The sequence below is a fragment of the Lepisma saccharinum genome, chromosome 21 (genome assembly GCF_977018435.1).
Source record: "Lepisma saccharinum chromosome 21, izLepSacc3.1, whole genome shotgun sequence".
NCBI classification, from domain to species: Eukaryota; Metazoa; Arthropoda; class Insecta; order Zygentoma; family Lepismatidae; genus Lepisma; species Lepisma saccharinum.
This window is the reverse complement of record NC_139249.1, coordinates 16602011-16617053: the sequence shown is the minus strand read 5'-3', so window position 1 is coordinate 16617053 and position 15043 is coordinate 16602011. Positions and strand designations below refer to the sequence as shown.

General features: G+C 39.3%; 1 long non-coding RNA gene across 1 annotated transcript in view; it reads left to right on the top strand.

The window, feature by feature from the left end:
* Positions 1 to 6370: 6370 nt before the first annotated feature.
* The window catches only part of LOC146004052 (uncharacterized), a 61233-nt gene continuing 52560 nt past the window's right edge, over positions 6371 to 15043 (top strand). Inside the window, exon 1 of the long non-coding RNA XR_014443886.1 lies at positions 6371 to 6418. This is a non-coding gene — a long non-coding RNA (uncharacterized LOC146004052). The remainder of the gene's footprint in view (positions 6419 to 15043) is intronic.

The window sequence follows — 15043 nt, the reverse complement described above, 5'->3', positions numbered from 1 at the left end:
TTCTTGCACGAAACGCACGGAATGCGACTTTTGGGACAGCATAATGAAACTCACGAAACGCACGGAAGCACTTATGGAACGGCCAGTTACCATAACTCGTTTAACGCGTTAAACTCGTGCGACTTTCGGAACGGGCCCATTGCCAAACTTCTCTGGTGGCGGCGTCACCCAGCTTTTTAAACACTGAAATCTTGTCCACTGGACACAACCACATTTATCACAGATTATTCAAAGGCACTGATATTTTGATCAATGAACACACAACCTCAAGTAATTGATCCGTCTGCTCAACGAGCGAAAATCTTGCTCAGCGAGCATCGCTCAGATATTTGACGCGGCCTTGGCTGTCCTAAGCTTTACATTGCAGTTCGATAGGATGGCTATTCAAACGTTATTTTCAACGATGGTAAGAATTTCTCGTGTAAATCGATAATAAAATGTGTTTAGTAGACCCTTAAAATTATGTAGCAAGTCATAAGTTTTTGAAAAATACATTCTCCTGAACCCAAGAATTAATATATTAAAGCGCAACGGCAAGGTAGTTCAAACGGGCTAAATATAGTATGTTTATGCACACAGAACACTAAACTTGAGTCATTTGGGTTTTCCCTAGCTGCTATGGGTCGACAATACAAAAATGTATATTTTTACACCACGGTTTATGTATTTTCTGGTTGCGAGTGTGTATAATTCAATCAACGGTGGGAGTAGGAATCTGAGAAACTCCTCAAAATAAAGAAAAATGTATTAAGTGCGTAAGCGCATGATATTTATTATAATACACTATGCCGTATCCGATAAATTAATATTCACGTATAGCCCTCCCCATGGCGCAGTGGTAGCGTCATTGCCTTGTAATCAAGGGGTCCCAGGATCGATACCCGGTGGAGGCACAAGTGGTTCGGATCCCACTTTAAACTGTAGGTCCAGTCCCGATTAGCCTTACTGTGCAAAAAGTGGACTTAAAACACCAACTTAAACTAAATATTAACGTATAGTTTCTTTGTATTAAGCAGACATTCTCCCACAGTATTTTCGTCTATTTTTTTTTACAACCATTTTAAAATTATAATTCCTGTAAATGAGAAAGCCCTAGAGGTTGCGAGACACGAAACAGAAGATAAAATATTTTTTGTAATTACTATTCTCTTCGATGTATATCAGTGGCGGCTGGAAAGAAATCAATATGGTCATGCTCACCAATTAGCAGAACGCAGTCCTCAGAACGCTTGAATTTCGTAGATGCTGTCAAAGTCTCGACCAGTCAGAGAAAAGTACTGCCTAAGAAGAATGGCATGACTTCCCACTTTACGCGAAGCCACGGGAGCTTCTGCGGCAGACGACGTTCCTGAGAAAAACGAAGAATTCGAAGGAAAAATATAGCAAAAATTGATGTCACAGTATGGATTTTATATTTTCATGTTATTAAGCACAAATACGTTTTATTTTGCTGTAAAATAGATCATGCCGAGCATGACTAGCATGACCGTCAGAGCTGCTACTGGTGTGTATGTGTATGTTTTATATATATGTGTATATATATAAAACAGAGGACTATATTTACTTGCCATGTGGAAAAGTATGATATCACGTAAGAAAAGAGAATCAGTTATTAATAACAACTAGAAAAATAAATTACAGTCGCGCGGAATTATTATGTATTATTGTTTGCCGGATTCACAACAATAAGGCACTTAAATTGTGAAAATTGCAAGTGACGTAAACATGCTGTGCAAATTTTAAGGCTCTTTTGAGTTCCGATATCTTTTCTGTTGATCGTGATCGTCTTTTTAAAAATCTTATTTTTACAGCACTGATTATTCATCTGTCATGTTGAGACATAATTTCTGAGGTTAAGATGAAATTAAAGTTGCAATTTAATGTAATAGCAGCACGTTCAGCATCAAATTCCCCGTGTATTTAAATGGGAGAACAATTGTCCATCAAAAGCGTGGGTTCACAACAGGGGTGCTGCCACCTACAATACCTTGCTTTGACCAGGCCCATTCTACAATTACAGTAACGCAAATAGATTTTCCCTTCGTTGTGGAGGATGTGGAAATAAAGTGAATCCTGTGTTTTGTTTCTATTTTTAATGTTCAATATTTTTATATAAAATAAATATTCAAAAGGTTAAAAAATATGCCTATTAAAAGATAGTAGTGAAATCGAAGTTAAATGCGTAAAACAAATCGTTTTCCCAAATAATAATTATAAAAATTTAAGTGAGAGTAGAGAAGGCAGATAAATTCTTCTGCCTTGGGTAATTGGGCATTCGAAGACTAACAAGGGTATTTCAAACTTGCAAAATTTTAATTTCTATAAACTTCAACTCTACATAGTCTAATTATCAGTGAATTATCAATACAATTAGCATTATTATGTACGCAAGAACGAGTATGAGCAATTGTGAGGAGTAACAATACTTCTTTTGGATGCGAGGCTGAAGTGCACATAGATAGACCCAGACCACCCTCCGAAAGAAAGACTTGTAAGGTTAATTTTTTGCATTAACTTAGAATCAGACTCTATACGTCGATTCAAATATTGAGATATTTGAGAGCTAATATCTTTTAAAATACAAAAGTGACGACAAATTTACTGTTAAGATTCATCCTTTCTAATCAATTTACCACAAAGCTGATTCAAAGCCTCAAATGGTTTTCGAAAGAAAATGTTCCGAAGGATCCCGTGTTTTTCTGCTCTTCGCGCTGCCCATAATATGCCCTCTTAAAACCATGGATTACTTGCACTATCTAGAACGTCACACTGCTTCATCTGGTACTTGAGGATGTCAGCATCTGCTACATGGTTTCGATCCGTGGACTTTGATCGCAACGCCACCTTGTTATTTGTTGCAATGATGGCGTGTCCTGCTATTATTAATATTTTTACAGTGTAAAAATAGAAACATATTTCAAGGGAAATTGATGTTATGTTTGTTGCTATTGTGCGCAGAGATAAAAGTTTATCATATTTCCTATGACCTTTGATTTTTTGACATCTGGAAGTCAGTCAAGAAGGCTTTGCATTAACCGAGATCTTATTTCTGGCCTAATCCATGGAGACATGCTTCAACCTTGCCTCTCTAATTGGGAACAGTCCCACACTTCAAGAAATCGTCGACTTTTCCTGTTTGGTGTATTTTTCTAGTGCTCTAGCTTGCAGTGTGGGAAGGGACGCACACATCTGATGAGGGCGCCAGGGTGGAAGTGAGTGAGGAGGAAGAGTGGATGAGGCACATAGGCGTGCGCAGACCCTCTGATTAGGGGAGGAAAATGCCTTGATGAAAGTTCAATCGGAGAAAAAAAACTCATATCATCTCAGTTTTATTATATTGGTGGGTATGGAACAGGGGCGATATAGAATGTGTCCAGACCCGCCGAAAAACACTCCATGAGAAGAATTCAAACTTACGTAACACTAATGTTTTTTTTGCCTTGCCCCCTCCTTTATTTCCCCTCTCTGTGATTCAGAGACTAATTTACACACAAACAAGGGTTTCGTACAGCAGAATCAAAACAACTACACATAATATATTCATATCCAACAGTGACGGCCCTTAGGAGAACGATTAACCCCTCACTCTTTGCCACTTCATGCTAAGCCCTGTCTACTAAGAAAAGGTAAACTGTCCTTGCCCCCCCCCCAGTTTTGGAACCCAATCGCCACTACTGATTTGCAATGTATGGAAAATTTATTCTACAAATAAATATAGGAAATTCGACAAAAAATGTAACTCCACATCCCCTGTATGCCTTCATGGCTTGGTGCAAAACACAGGGAAACACTTTACTTCTACTTTACTGTTATGCTTTTGTAGTTCGTTAAATATTGTAATTAATTATACCAGACCAGTCTTGTGACGTCACGGAAGCTGATGTGAGGCCCATAGAATAGCAAAGGCCTCGCCATGGCCCAATCAACGCGCCTGCTAAAACCGCATGTTGCTTCTCATGTAATTTAATGTGTTAAACTATACATTTCATTATATGACGGTGGTTAGGAAGATAGGAATAATAATTGTTTATTAAAAATGGCTCGTTAATTGTCTGGTCGTGTAAAAATAGCATGTGTTTACTGTGTTCGTTGGCATAGGGGAAGAAATCAAAGCTCAAGGTTTTCTTATCAGTTGTCAGTAAGTTCAGCGTTTCATACCAACATTCTTAATTAGTGTTAACATCCTGAAGTAGAACATTATCAAAACAGCAATTGCTTACAATACGTGGCATATGACTATTCGAATATCTTCACTTTAAAATAATGAAGGCGAAACATTCTATGATACCATGCTATTTTTTGTCTGAGTGTGCCAAATTGTTCTACACGAAAGAGTTTGTAAGGGTGTTCAAATAAGAATCCGCGATTTAAGTTTGTAATACAACATATAATTTATTGAAAAAGTGATGAAATTTCTACTTCAATAGAGATAACGTTGAGATGGACCTAAAGGAAATCGGTAAGGATGGAAAAGATTGGATTGATCTTGCCCATGATAGGGACAGATGGAAGGCTTTTGTGGCTGCAGCCATAAAACTGCGGGTAGATAGATAGTTAGTTAGTTAGTTTAGTTTTAGTACAGACATTGCCATTAAGTATGGAAAAGAATATCGGAGAAATGTCCCCCACAACTCTTCTGGCAATCTTTTACTCTTTTGACGAAGTTCTTCATCTCGTTTTTGTACATTTCCGGCCTATTTACGTCAAGAACGTGTCGAATCTTCGTTTTCAGCTCCGGAAGTATTTGAGGGTTATTGGCTTAACCCCCCACACAGGACGAAGTTGCAAGGGCAATATCTTGAGACCCAATTGTGCGGACAATATTTCGCACTCTATATCTGTGATGACCCTTGGAGTTTGTGTGTCACGTAAAGGATACAAATCGACTGAGATCATCGTCCTATTTGCTGTTGAAAGAACACAAAGCCATCCTCATAATCGCCTTAGGTTGAATGATGAATTGATAAAGGACATGACCATGCATTTGTCGACATCTGAAGAGCAGGGAGCGCGCAATCATGCATCCATGTAATGCTTTGGAAACAGGCCAAGGATTCAAAGCTTTTTGTTAGTACAGAAGGAGATGGTCATCGCGCAAGGGCGCAGCAGAAAATAAAAAGCTCACAATTGTCATTCGTTGACAGGAAAGTATTCATTGGATGCTGGTTGAAAATATGCATTCTCTAATATGCGGAAGCAGTGTTCGAATTTAAAGGGAGAAGCTGCATTGCTGTGATTACCAAGTGGGTGAGGGGCTGGTGGCTTGTACATGTCTTACCGTTTCGCCGAACGACCCAGAGACTAATTATATTAGATTTTTCCACCTGTAAGTAAAACTTTCGGCGAATTGGGAATTGCCGTTTCGCCGAATATTTTGAAGGGAGGTAATTTTCCCTCCGATAGGAAATTTCTAGTGTTCTAGGCCAAAGTGTACACCCAACGGCAAAAGAAACAGTAGGTGAATTGTCCATAACCATTTTCATTCGGTCTATTTTTACACAATGTGATGATAATGGATTGAAATAAGAACGTCAATAAACAGAGGGCAATACATGCTACGAACCAAGAGAATTTCATTCCTTAAAACAAGACAGGATGTGTAGAATAAAAAAGTAATGATATTAGCGATGAACAATTTGCTTACTATTATCTTTGCCGTTGACTGTACCTGCTGATTTTTGGTCGATTGATTGATTTATAGTTATTTTACATCGCTTTTCTGCCGATTTTGGATAATCGTGGCAATGAGGATGAGTGATGATATTGATGAAGGCACGCTCACAAAGCACACCTATGTCCAGGCCGGGATTCGAACCCAGAATTCCTGGCGTCGTAGCGCCCTGTGCCAACCAACCACTCCGCCACGGAGTTCAGCTCTTTAGTTTTTGTAAACAAACAGAAAACATATAAGAAAACGATTAGCCAAAAGTGACGCAAAACAACCAAATCAAAATCACACGCACGCACGCACACACCGATTGTGTACACAATATCTCGATATGTTTAAGAAATAGTCAACTCTCTTGCGACCTAAGATAAGAAAGTATATGCTAAAGAGATAAGAGAATCCTAAGGTGTAACTAGATTCTTTGGAGTTGGGGGGGGGGGGGGGTTAGAGATTAGAAGGTCCTGGGATATGTTATCTTCATCAAACAACAAGCAGAAACCTTGGGATGGCAACAATCATATATTTATGGCCCAGTAGCGAAGCGTGAAGCTCACTGTTGCCATCACACCTGACGTCTTGCAATAAAAGGAGATTTCGCATTTGTTTTCCCAAGTACTTTGCATCCACTTACCTTGCGTACGTAACCCGTTATCTCCTCCATATATATGCGTACCTATGTGTATTTATCACCCATTCATCTCTGTATACACTCTACAGTAGCACAAGGGCGATTCGAGGAAGCAAATTTGGGTCAGTGAATATTATGGTTGATATAATTGTTAATGTAGTTGTTCGTCTTGCCACAATTTCTACTAATTATTAAATTAATTCATCGATTTCACGAAATAAAGTTCGTTGATTGAACGTGTTGTTGATTATGTTAAAGATTAATATTATTTGAGCACATTGACAACACCGCATATTTTTTGGTCGGTATTGCTGATACAACCATTTTCGTCTTCTTCTTCTTCTAAGGGAACCAAACCCAACTAGCCTAACCTAACCACCACAGATTATTTACTACCACAAAAAGTTACCAGCTGCCCCCCCCCCCCCGATGGCGCAGTGGTAGCGTCGTTGCCTTGTAATCAAGGGGTCCCGGGTTCGATACCCGATGGAGGCACATAGTGGTTCGGATCCCACTTTAAACTGTAGGTCCAGTCTCTATTAGCCTTACTGTGCATAAAGTGGACTTAAAACACCAAATCAATCGATCAAAAAGTTACCAGCCAATGGGAATACTTTAAAAGGTTGTAGCAGCAATCACTATTTTTTACGTCATATTTCAAAGCAGTTGCTTTATTAATTGTGTTAAAAAATATATCTTGCAAACGCTTACTAAGGAAACAAATAGCATTGTTAAAACATAATTCTCTCGGCCTATGCTCATTTTCCCAAGATAATTGACCAAAAGGTGGTTTCTTGTTTTGATTGTACTAGATTTGGTGAAGGAAATAGTATTGGTGGAACTAGTACGTTTGGGTTTTGACTGTAATGGGTGCAATTTTGAATGTTTATTGTGTTTAAACGTTTAAAATTAATGATATGCATTCTTTTAGCTTGTTTCAAAAACAAGATCTAACCATAATGTACATAGTCAAAGAACTGAGGTTCACCCTGAGCCTTGAAGCGTGCCGTAACCTCGGTGCAATACCTTCAACCCTGACGATTTTGTACGTTTCTGCATTTGCTTACCTCGAAGATCCACGGAATCCACACGCTTATCCATATGTAGGTAAGCAGACCGTTGCATATATTACGATTACTTGCATAATGCTTCCAGCTACTTCGCTCTTCAGAGGCGTCTCCTGAACCCATGAGGTGCATGCTGCGCATGTTTATATTACATTTCTTGAATCTGAAGTGACGCATGCGTCAATTGTGGGAAAAGAATTATTACTTTCTTTCACCTCAGATCCAAGAAATGCAATATAAGCTTAGTTGAGCGCTCTCGTATAAAATAAATACTTTTCCTATATGAAGAAATTACAATGTAGAAATGCTCATAAATGTAGTCGCAGAGCAAGCTGTCCTTTTTCCCCACGATTGACGCATGCGCAGCATGTACGGCATGCGTTCACGAGACGCCTCTGTCCAGTGTTTACCAAGTTGGCCCTTTTGGGGCCAGAACTGGCCCTTTTGAGTACGTACTCAGCCCCAAAATTCAACAAAGGCCCTGAGGGGCTTTTTAGCCCTACAGAGAGAAATCTTGCTACAAATCTAGCCCTTTCAGTAATGAAATGTTTTTTTGGTATTTTCAGTAAAGTAAACTCATATTTTCAGCTTAATATGAACCATTGCAACACTGCAAAGAAGAATTCACTTAACCGACCCCGACTCTCCTCTGCACCTGAAAGCTCGTCCTGTGACCCTTCCTGGGTAGCAGCAAGCAAGTGCACATTGTCACATCCCCTTGTTTCTAGTTTTGATATTCTGTGTAGTCCGAGGCGAATTACGGATAGCGTCGATTCCAGGAAATGCGAATCTTTGTTCAGTTGCATTGCGTCTGGTTCTTGAAAGATCACAGAAATGCGGTACGGAATCGACGAATCGTTCGTAACAGTGAGGCTCGACCAGAGACTAGTTCGTGCGTGCGGCCGCGTGTGTGTGTGAGTGCGTGTGCATATATATGAAGGAGGAATATGCCGAAAACCCAATACCCGCGGAAATTTCGTTTCGAGTGGCTGAAGAACGAAAATTACAAAGGATGGTTGGTTGCCATTGAGGGAGATGGCAGTAAATGTTTTTGTATGCTCTGGATAGACATACAGCGACTGAAAAACACAAAAGAGCACGTACACCTTTCAGTACAGCACAACCAAAATTGTGAAAAAGTTTCAGGAATTTTGTACCAAAACACCCAAGAATTAAGAACCAGATATTTTTTCCAGTACCCAGCCGCACCTTTGTAAATCTAGCCCCTTGGATGTGAATGTTAGCCCCATTTTGGGTGCGATTTAGCCCGCTTTTTTTCTCGTGCTGTTGGCAACACTGCCTCTGTCGCTCTTGTATGTTGCTGCATTGTTGCTGATTATATCTACGAGTCTTTCCCTCCTTCCTCGCAAAATCCCGGGGGGAAAGGGGATTCCCCCCACCAACAACACTCGAAAATCCCTACTTACAAAAAAATCAGGGGGAGGGGGAGTTTTTGTTATAGCTAGCAGCAAGAAATAAGCAATTCGGGTATATATTAAAAATACCGGAAGTATCTCCGATTACTTTAAAATCCAGCATACTCACTAATTTTGGCCTCGTAATCACGAATCTGCAGTTAAAAATTGGCGGTCACGTCTACAAATTGCAAAATAAGCTTGTCAATTACCGCTATGATTCTCCATACAATAACATGGAAACCATGTTTCTGATATGAAGACGCCTTCCTTTCCGCAGAACGGTCTTGCTCAGGGACCTGTAACGTAACCCAACTTGTAACGTTGTCAAGTTACGAACGGAACTATCGATATGAGTTACAATGGCATTGGCGTTCCACACAGTACCGGACAGATTGGACCTACCTACAACCTGGGTAAATTAGGCGTACCGTTACTCAACGACCCATTCGCTTCAGGTACTGCGTGGAACGGGTCTCGGATGGAACGGGTACGATCGTACCCGTACATACTGTACCTGAACGGTGGCTACCGGGTACGAAATGGAACCACAAGTTGGTAACCGGTACTGAAGCACAATGACCAGCGCTTGTTATTAAAATACCGGTACGTGGATAGAAATGGATGAAGCGGGTAACATTTGTAACAGGAACTTACAGTACGTATCATAACAGTTTACTGTCAATCAACATTCCACAGCAGCAAATGGAATACCGATAAATATACACTTCTTTGTTTAAAACTAAGTATAATAACTTTAGAAAAAAGTAATTCGTTAATTTGTTAATAATGGTATCAGCTATGCAAACATTTTGAAGACCGTCACTCTGGCAAACTATTAACAATAGAAACAATTAGTTTCAACAAGCTCATGTATATTATACTAATTACAACGACCTGCGCAGAAGGTCGATATTCGTCATTCAGGCAACCTGTTACTAGGAGGCATGTGCAGTAGGCCCCATTACTTTTAAAATAGGTAGAGAAGTGAAATTGAGTTTGAAGGTAGATTATGCTAATTAGAGCACGGCTACATCAACATGATTGTGGAAAACCGGAAGTTGATGGACGCCATATTGAAAAATGTTACTTCTTAGGATAGAGAAGTGAAACTCGGTTCAACGATAGCTTATACTAATTAAAGCATGGCAAATAAACATGATTGTGGAAAACCGGAAGTTGATGGACGCCATATTCAAAAATGTTACTTCTTAAGATAGAGAGGTGAAATTCGGCTTGAAGGTAGCTTATGGCAATTAGAGCATGGCAAATCAACGTGATTCCGGAAAACCGGAAGTTGGTGGACGCCATATTGAAAAATGTTACTTCTTAAGATAGAGAAGTGAAATTCGGCTTGAAGGTAGCTTATGGGAATTAGAGCATGGCAAATCAACGTGATTCCGGAAAACCGGAAGTTGATGGACGCCATATTGAAAAATGTTACTTCTTAAGATAGAGAAGTGAAATTCGGCTTGAAGGTAGCTTATGGGAATTATAGCATGGCAAATCAACATGATTGTGGAAAACCGGAAGTTGATGGACGCCATATTGAAAAATGTTACTTCTTAAGATAGAGAAGTGAAATTCGGCTTGAGGGTAGCTTATGGGAAATAGAGCATGGCAAATCAACGTGATTCCGGAAAACCGGAAGTTGATGGACGCCATATTGAAAAATGTTACTTCTTAAGATAGAGAAGTGAAATTCGGCTTGAAGGTCGCTTATGGGAATTAGAGCATGGCAAATCAACGTGATTCCGGAAAACCGGAAGTTGATGGACGCCATATTGAAAAATGTTACTTCTTAAGATAGAGAAGTGAAATTCGGCTTGAAGGTAGCTTATGGGAATTAGAGCATGGCAAATCAACATGATTGTGGAAAACCGGAAGTTGATGGACGCCATATTGAAAAATGTTACTTCTTAAGATAGAGAAGTGAAATTCGGCTTGAGGGTAGCTTATGGCAATTAGAGCATGGCAAATCAACATGATTGTGGAAAACCGGAAGTTGATGGACGCCATATTGAAAAATGTTACTTCTTAAGATAGAAAAGTGACATTTGGCTTGAGGGTAGCTTATGGGAAATAGAGCATGGCAAATCAACGTGATTCCGGAAAACCGGAAGTTGGTGGACGCCATATTGAGAAATGTTACTTCTTAAGATGGAGAAGTGAAATTCGGCTTGAAGGTAGCTTATGGGAATTAGAGCATGGCAAATCAACGTGATTCCGGAAAACCGGAAGTTGGTGGACGCCATATTGAAATACGTTACTTCTTAAGATAGAGGAGTGAAATTCGGTTTTATGATATTATGGATATTACTGCATTGGAAATCAACATGATTAGGAAAAACCGGACGTTAACGGAAAAATTTACTTTAATATTCCTCTTTCCTTTGGTGATTGCTTATGTTAGCTAGAACATGGTCAATTTATATGATATTATAAAACCGAAAGTCGATGGACGGCATAATGAAAAATGCAATTTATTAAGATGAAGAAGTAAAATTCGGTTAGATTATTGCGCTTAATAATTCGAACATGGACAATGCATATGCTGTCTGTAAAACTGGAAGTTGATAGACGCCATGTTGAAAAAGAAATACATTTGAGTGTCGATTTAGTTTTTATTTATTAAAAATTAAATATGAATTCCATCAAACTCAGGTTTTCCAGAATTATGTTCATTTGTCATGTTCTAATTCCCATAAGCTACCGTCAAACCAAATTTCACTCCTCTGTCTTAAGAAGTAACGTTTTTCAATATGGCGTCCACCAAATTCCGTTTTTCCACAATCATGTTGATTTAACATGCACTAATTAGCAAGATCTACCACCAAATCGAATTTCACGTCTCTTTCTTTAAAAGTAACATTTTTCAATATGGCGTCCACCAACTTTCTGTTTTCCACAATCATGTTGATTTAACATGCACTAATTAGCAAGATCTACCACCAAATCGAATTTCACTTCTCTATCTTAAGAAGTAACGTTTTTCAATATGGCGTCCATCAACTTCCGGTTTTCCACAATCATGTCAATTTGCCATGCTCTAATTCACATAAGCTACCGTCAAACTGAATTTCACGTCTCTTTCTTTAAAAGTAACATTTTTCAATATGGCGTCCACCAACTTCCTGTTTTCCACAATCATGTTGATTTATCATGCACTAATTAGCAAGATCTACCATCAAACCAAATTTCACTCCTCTGTCTTAAGAAGTAACATTTTTCAATATGGCGTCCATCAACTTCCGGTTTTCCACAATCATGTTGATTTAACTGGCACTAATTAGCAAGATCTACCACCAAACCGAATTTCACTTCTCTATCATAAGAAGTAACATTTTTCAATATGGCGTCCATGAACTTCCGGTTTTCCACAATCATGTTGATTTGCCATACACGAATTAGCATATGCTACCGTCAAACCGAATTTCACGTCTCTTTCTTAAGAAGTAACATATTTCAACATGGCGTCCATCAACTTCCGGTTTTCCACAATCATGTTGATTTAACATGCACTAATTAGCAAGAACTACCACCAAACCGAATTTCACTTCTCTATCTTAAGAAGTGACATTTTTCAATATGGCGTCTAATTTCCAGTTTTACCAAAATAATTTTGATTGGCAATGCCAGGTCAAACCCGAATTTCAGATCTGTAACTTAGATGGTAACATTTCTCAATATGGCGTACATTAACTTTCCCTTTTTTCCACATGTATTATTAGTTGGTAATATTCTAATTACATAAACTATCATCATGTCGAACTTTCAATATCTTGCTTGAAAATATTTTTTTTAAATATGTTCACCTTGCACCCAATATTACGTGTATTGGTTATATAAAAGTAACATTATTAATAACAAATCTCACGATTCCATATTTATTTATATATATACAATTTATATTTTATTGCCTACAACCTCAATTAATATTAGTTATTATCCATTTTTCAAGAATTCAACAATGAAAGTTTTAAAATGAAGAGTTACGTGACATATATTTTCTGATCCATTCAATACCCATTTGATTTGCTGAAAATAGGTTTTGTTACAATTGTACCCGATCCTAAAGTTCAGATATACCCATCATGAATTTGTACCGGTATGATTCTAAGGAGAGGTACGTACCGTAACGGAACCGGCATTCAGATAAGGAACAAGTTCCATGCTTTCTGGTACGGGTATTTTAACGTTCCACTCTGTGTACCCAAAGCTGTCGTCCCCGAAGCACTCTCGGGTACGAACGGAACGGTATAGCAGAAGCGTTACTGTTCGCCTTACCAAGAGGTTCTGGTATTTTCCTTGGAACGGTCCAAAGCACTTGGGCCGGTGTAACGGGGAATTTGGACTCCGTAGAAAAGTGACTGTACAATCAATTTTCTACAGAGAAAAATGACTGTCCTTTTCAGTTCCCGTCAATTAAGCAGGGGGTAAAATATCCCCGTAGAAAAATGACTGCCTCTCAATTCCCACTTAAAAGAGGGGGTACAAATTCCCCGTAGAAAAGTGACTGCCCAATAAAATCCTGCTTATATTAGGAGGGGGTACAAATTCCCTGTAGAAAGGTGACTGCCCCCTTAAATCCTGCTTATATTAGGAGGGGTATAATTTCCCCGTAGAAAAGTGACTGCCCTATTAAATCCTGCTCATATTAGAAGGGGGTACAATTTCCGCGTAGAAAAGTGACTGCCCCCTTATATCCTGCTTATATTAGGAGGGGGTACAAATTCCCCGTAGAAAAGTGACTGCCCCCTTAAATCCTGCTTATATTAGGAGGGGGTATAATTTCCCCGTAGAAAAGTGACTGCCCCTTTAAATCCTGCTTATATTAGGAGGGGGTATAATTTCCCGGTAGAAAAGTGACTGCCCTATTAAATCCTGCTAATATGAGAAGGGGGTACAATTTCCCCGTAGAAAAGTGACTGCCCCTTTAAATCCTGCTTATATTACGAGGGGTATAATTTCCCCGTAGAAAAGTGACTGCCCTATTAAATCCTGCTAATATGAGAAGGGGGTACAATTTCCCCGTAGAAAAGTGACTGCCCTATTAAATCCTGCTAATATGAGAAGGGGGTACAATTTCCCCGTAGAAAAGTGACTGCCCCCTTATATCCTGCTTATATTAGGAGGGGGTACAAATTCCCCGTAGAAAAGTGACTGCCCCCTTAAATCCTGCTTATATTAGGAGGGGGTATAATTTCTCCGTAGAAAAGTGACTGCCCCCTTAAATCCTGCTTACATTAGGAGGGGGTATAATTTCCCCGTAGAAAAGTGACTGCCCTATTAAATCCTGCTAATATTAGAAGGGGGTACAATTTCCCCGTAGAAAAGTGACTGCCCCCTTATATCCTGCTTATATTAAGAGAGGGGTACAAATTCCCCGTAGAAAAGTGACTGCCCCCTTAAATCCTGCTTATATTAGGAGGGGGTATAATTTCCCCGTAGAAAAGTGACTGCCCCTTTAAATCTTGCTTATATTAGGAGGGGGTATAATTTCCCCTTAGAAAAGTGACTGCCCTATTAAATCCTGATAATATGAGAAGGGGGTACAATTTCCCCGTAGAAAAGTGACTGCCCCTTTAAATCCTGCTTATATTACGAGGGGTATAATTTCCCCGTAGAAAAGTGACTGCCCTATTAAATCCTGCTAATATGAGAAGGGGGTACAATTTCCCCGTAGAAAAGTGACTGCCCTATTAAATCCTGCTAATATGAGAAGGGGGTACAATTTCCCCGTAGAAAAGTGACTGCCCCCTTATATCCTGCTTATATTAGGAGGGGGTACAAATTCCCCGTAGAAAAGTGACTGCCCCCTTAAATCCTGCTTATATTAGGAGGGGGTATAATTTCTCCGTAGAAAAGTGACTGCCCCCTTAAATCCTGCTTACATTAGGAGGGGGTATAATTTCCCCGTAGAAAAGTGACTGCCCTATTAAATCCTGCTAATATTAGAAGGGGGTACAATTTCCCCGTAGAAAAGTGACTGCCCCCTTATATCCTGCTTATATTAAGAGAGGGGTACAAATTCCCCGTAGAAAAGTGACTGCCCCTTTAAATCTTGCTTATATTAGGAGGGGGTATAATTTCCCCTTAGAAAAGTGACTGCCCTATTAAATCCTGATAATATGAGAAGGGGGTACAATTTCCCCGTAGAAAAGTGACTGCCCCTTTAAATCCTGCTTATATTAGGAGGGGGTATAATTTCCCCGTAGAAAATTAACTGCCCTATTAAATCCTGCTAATATGAGAAGGGGGTACA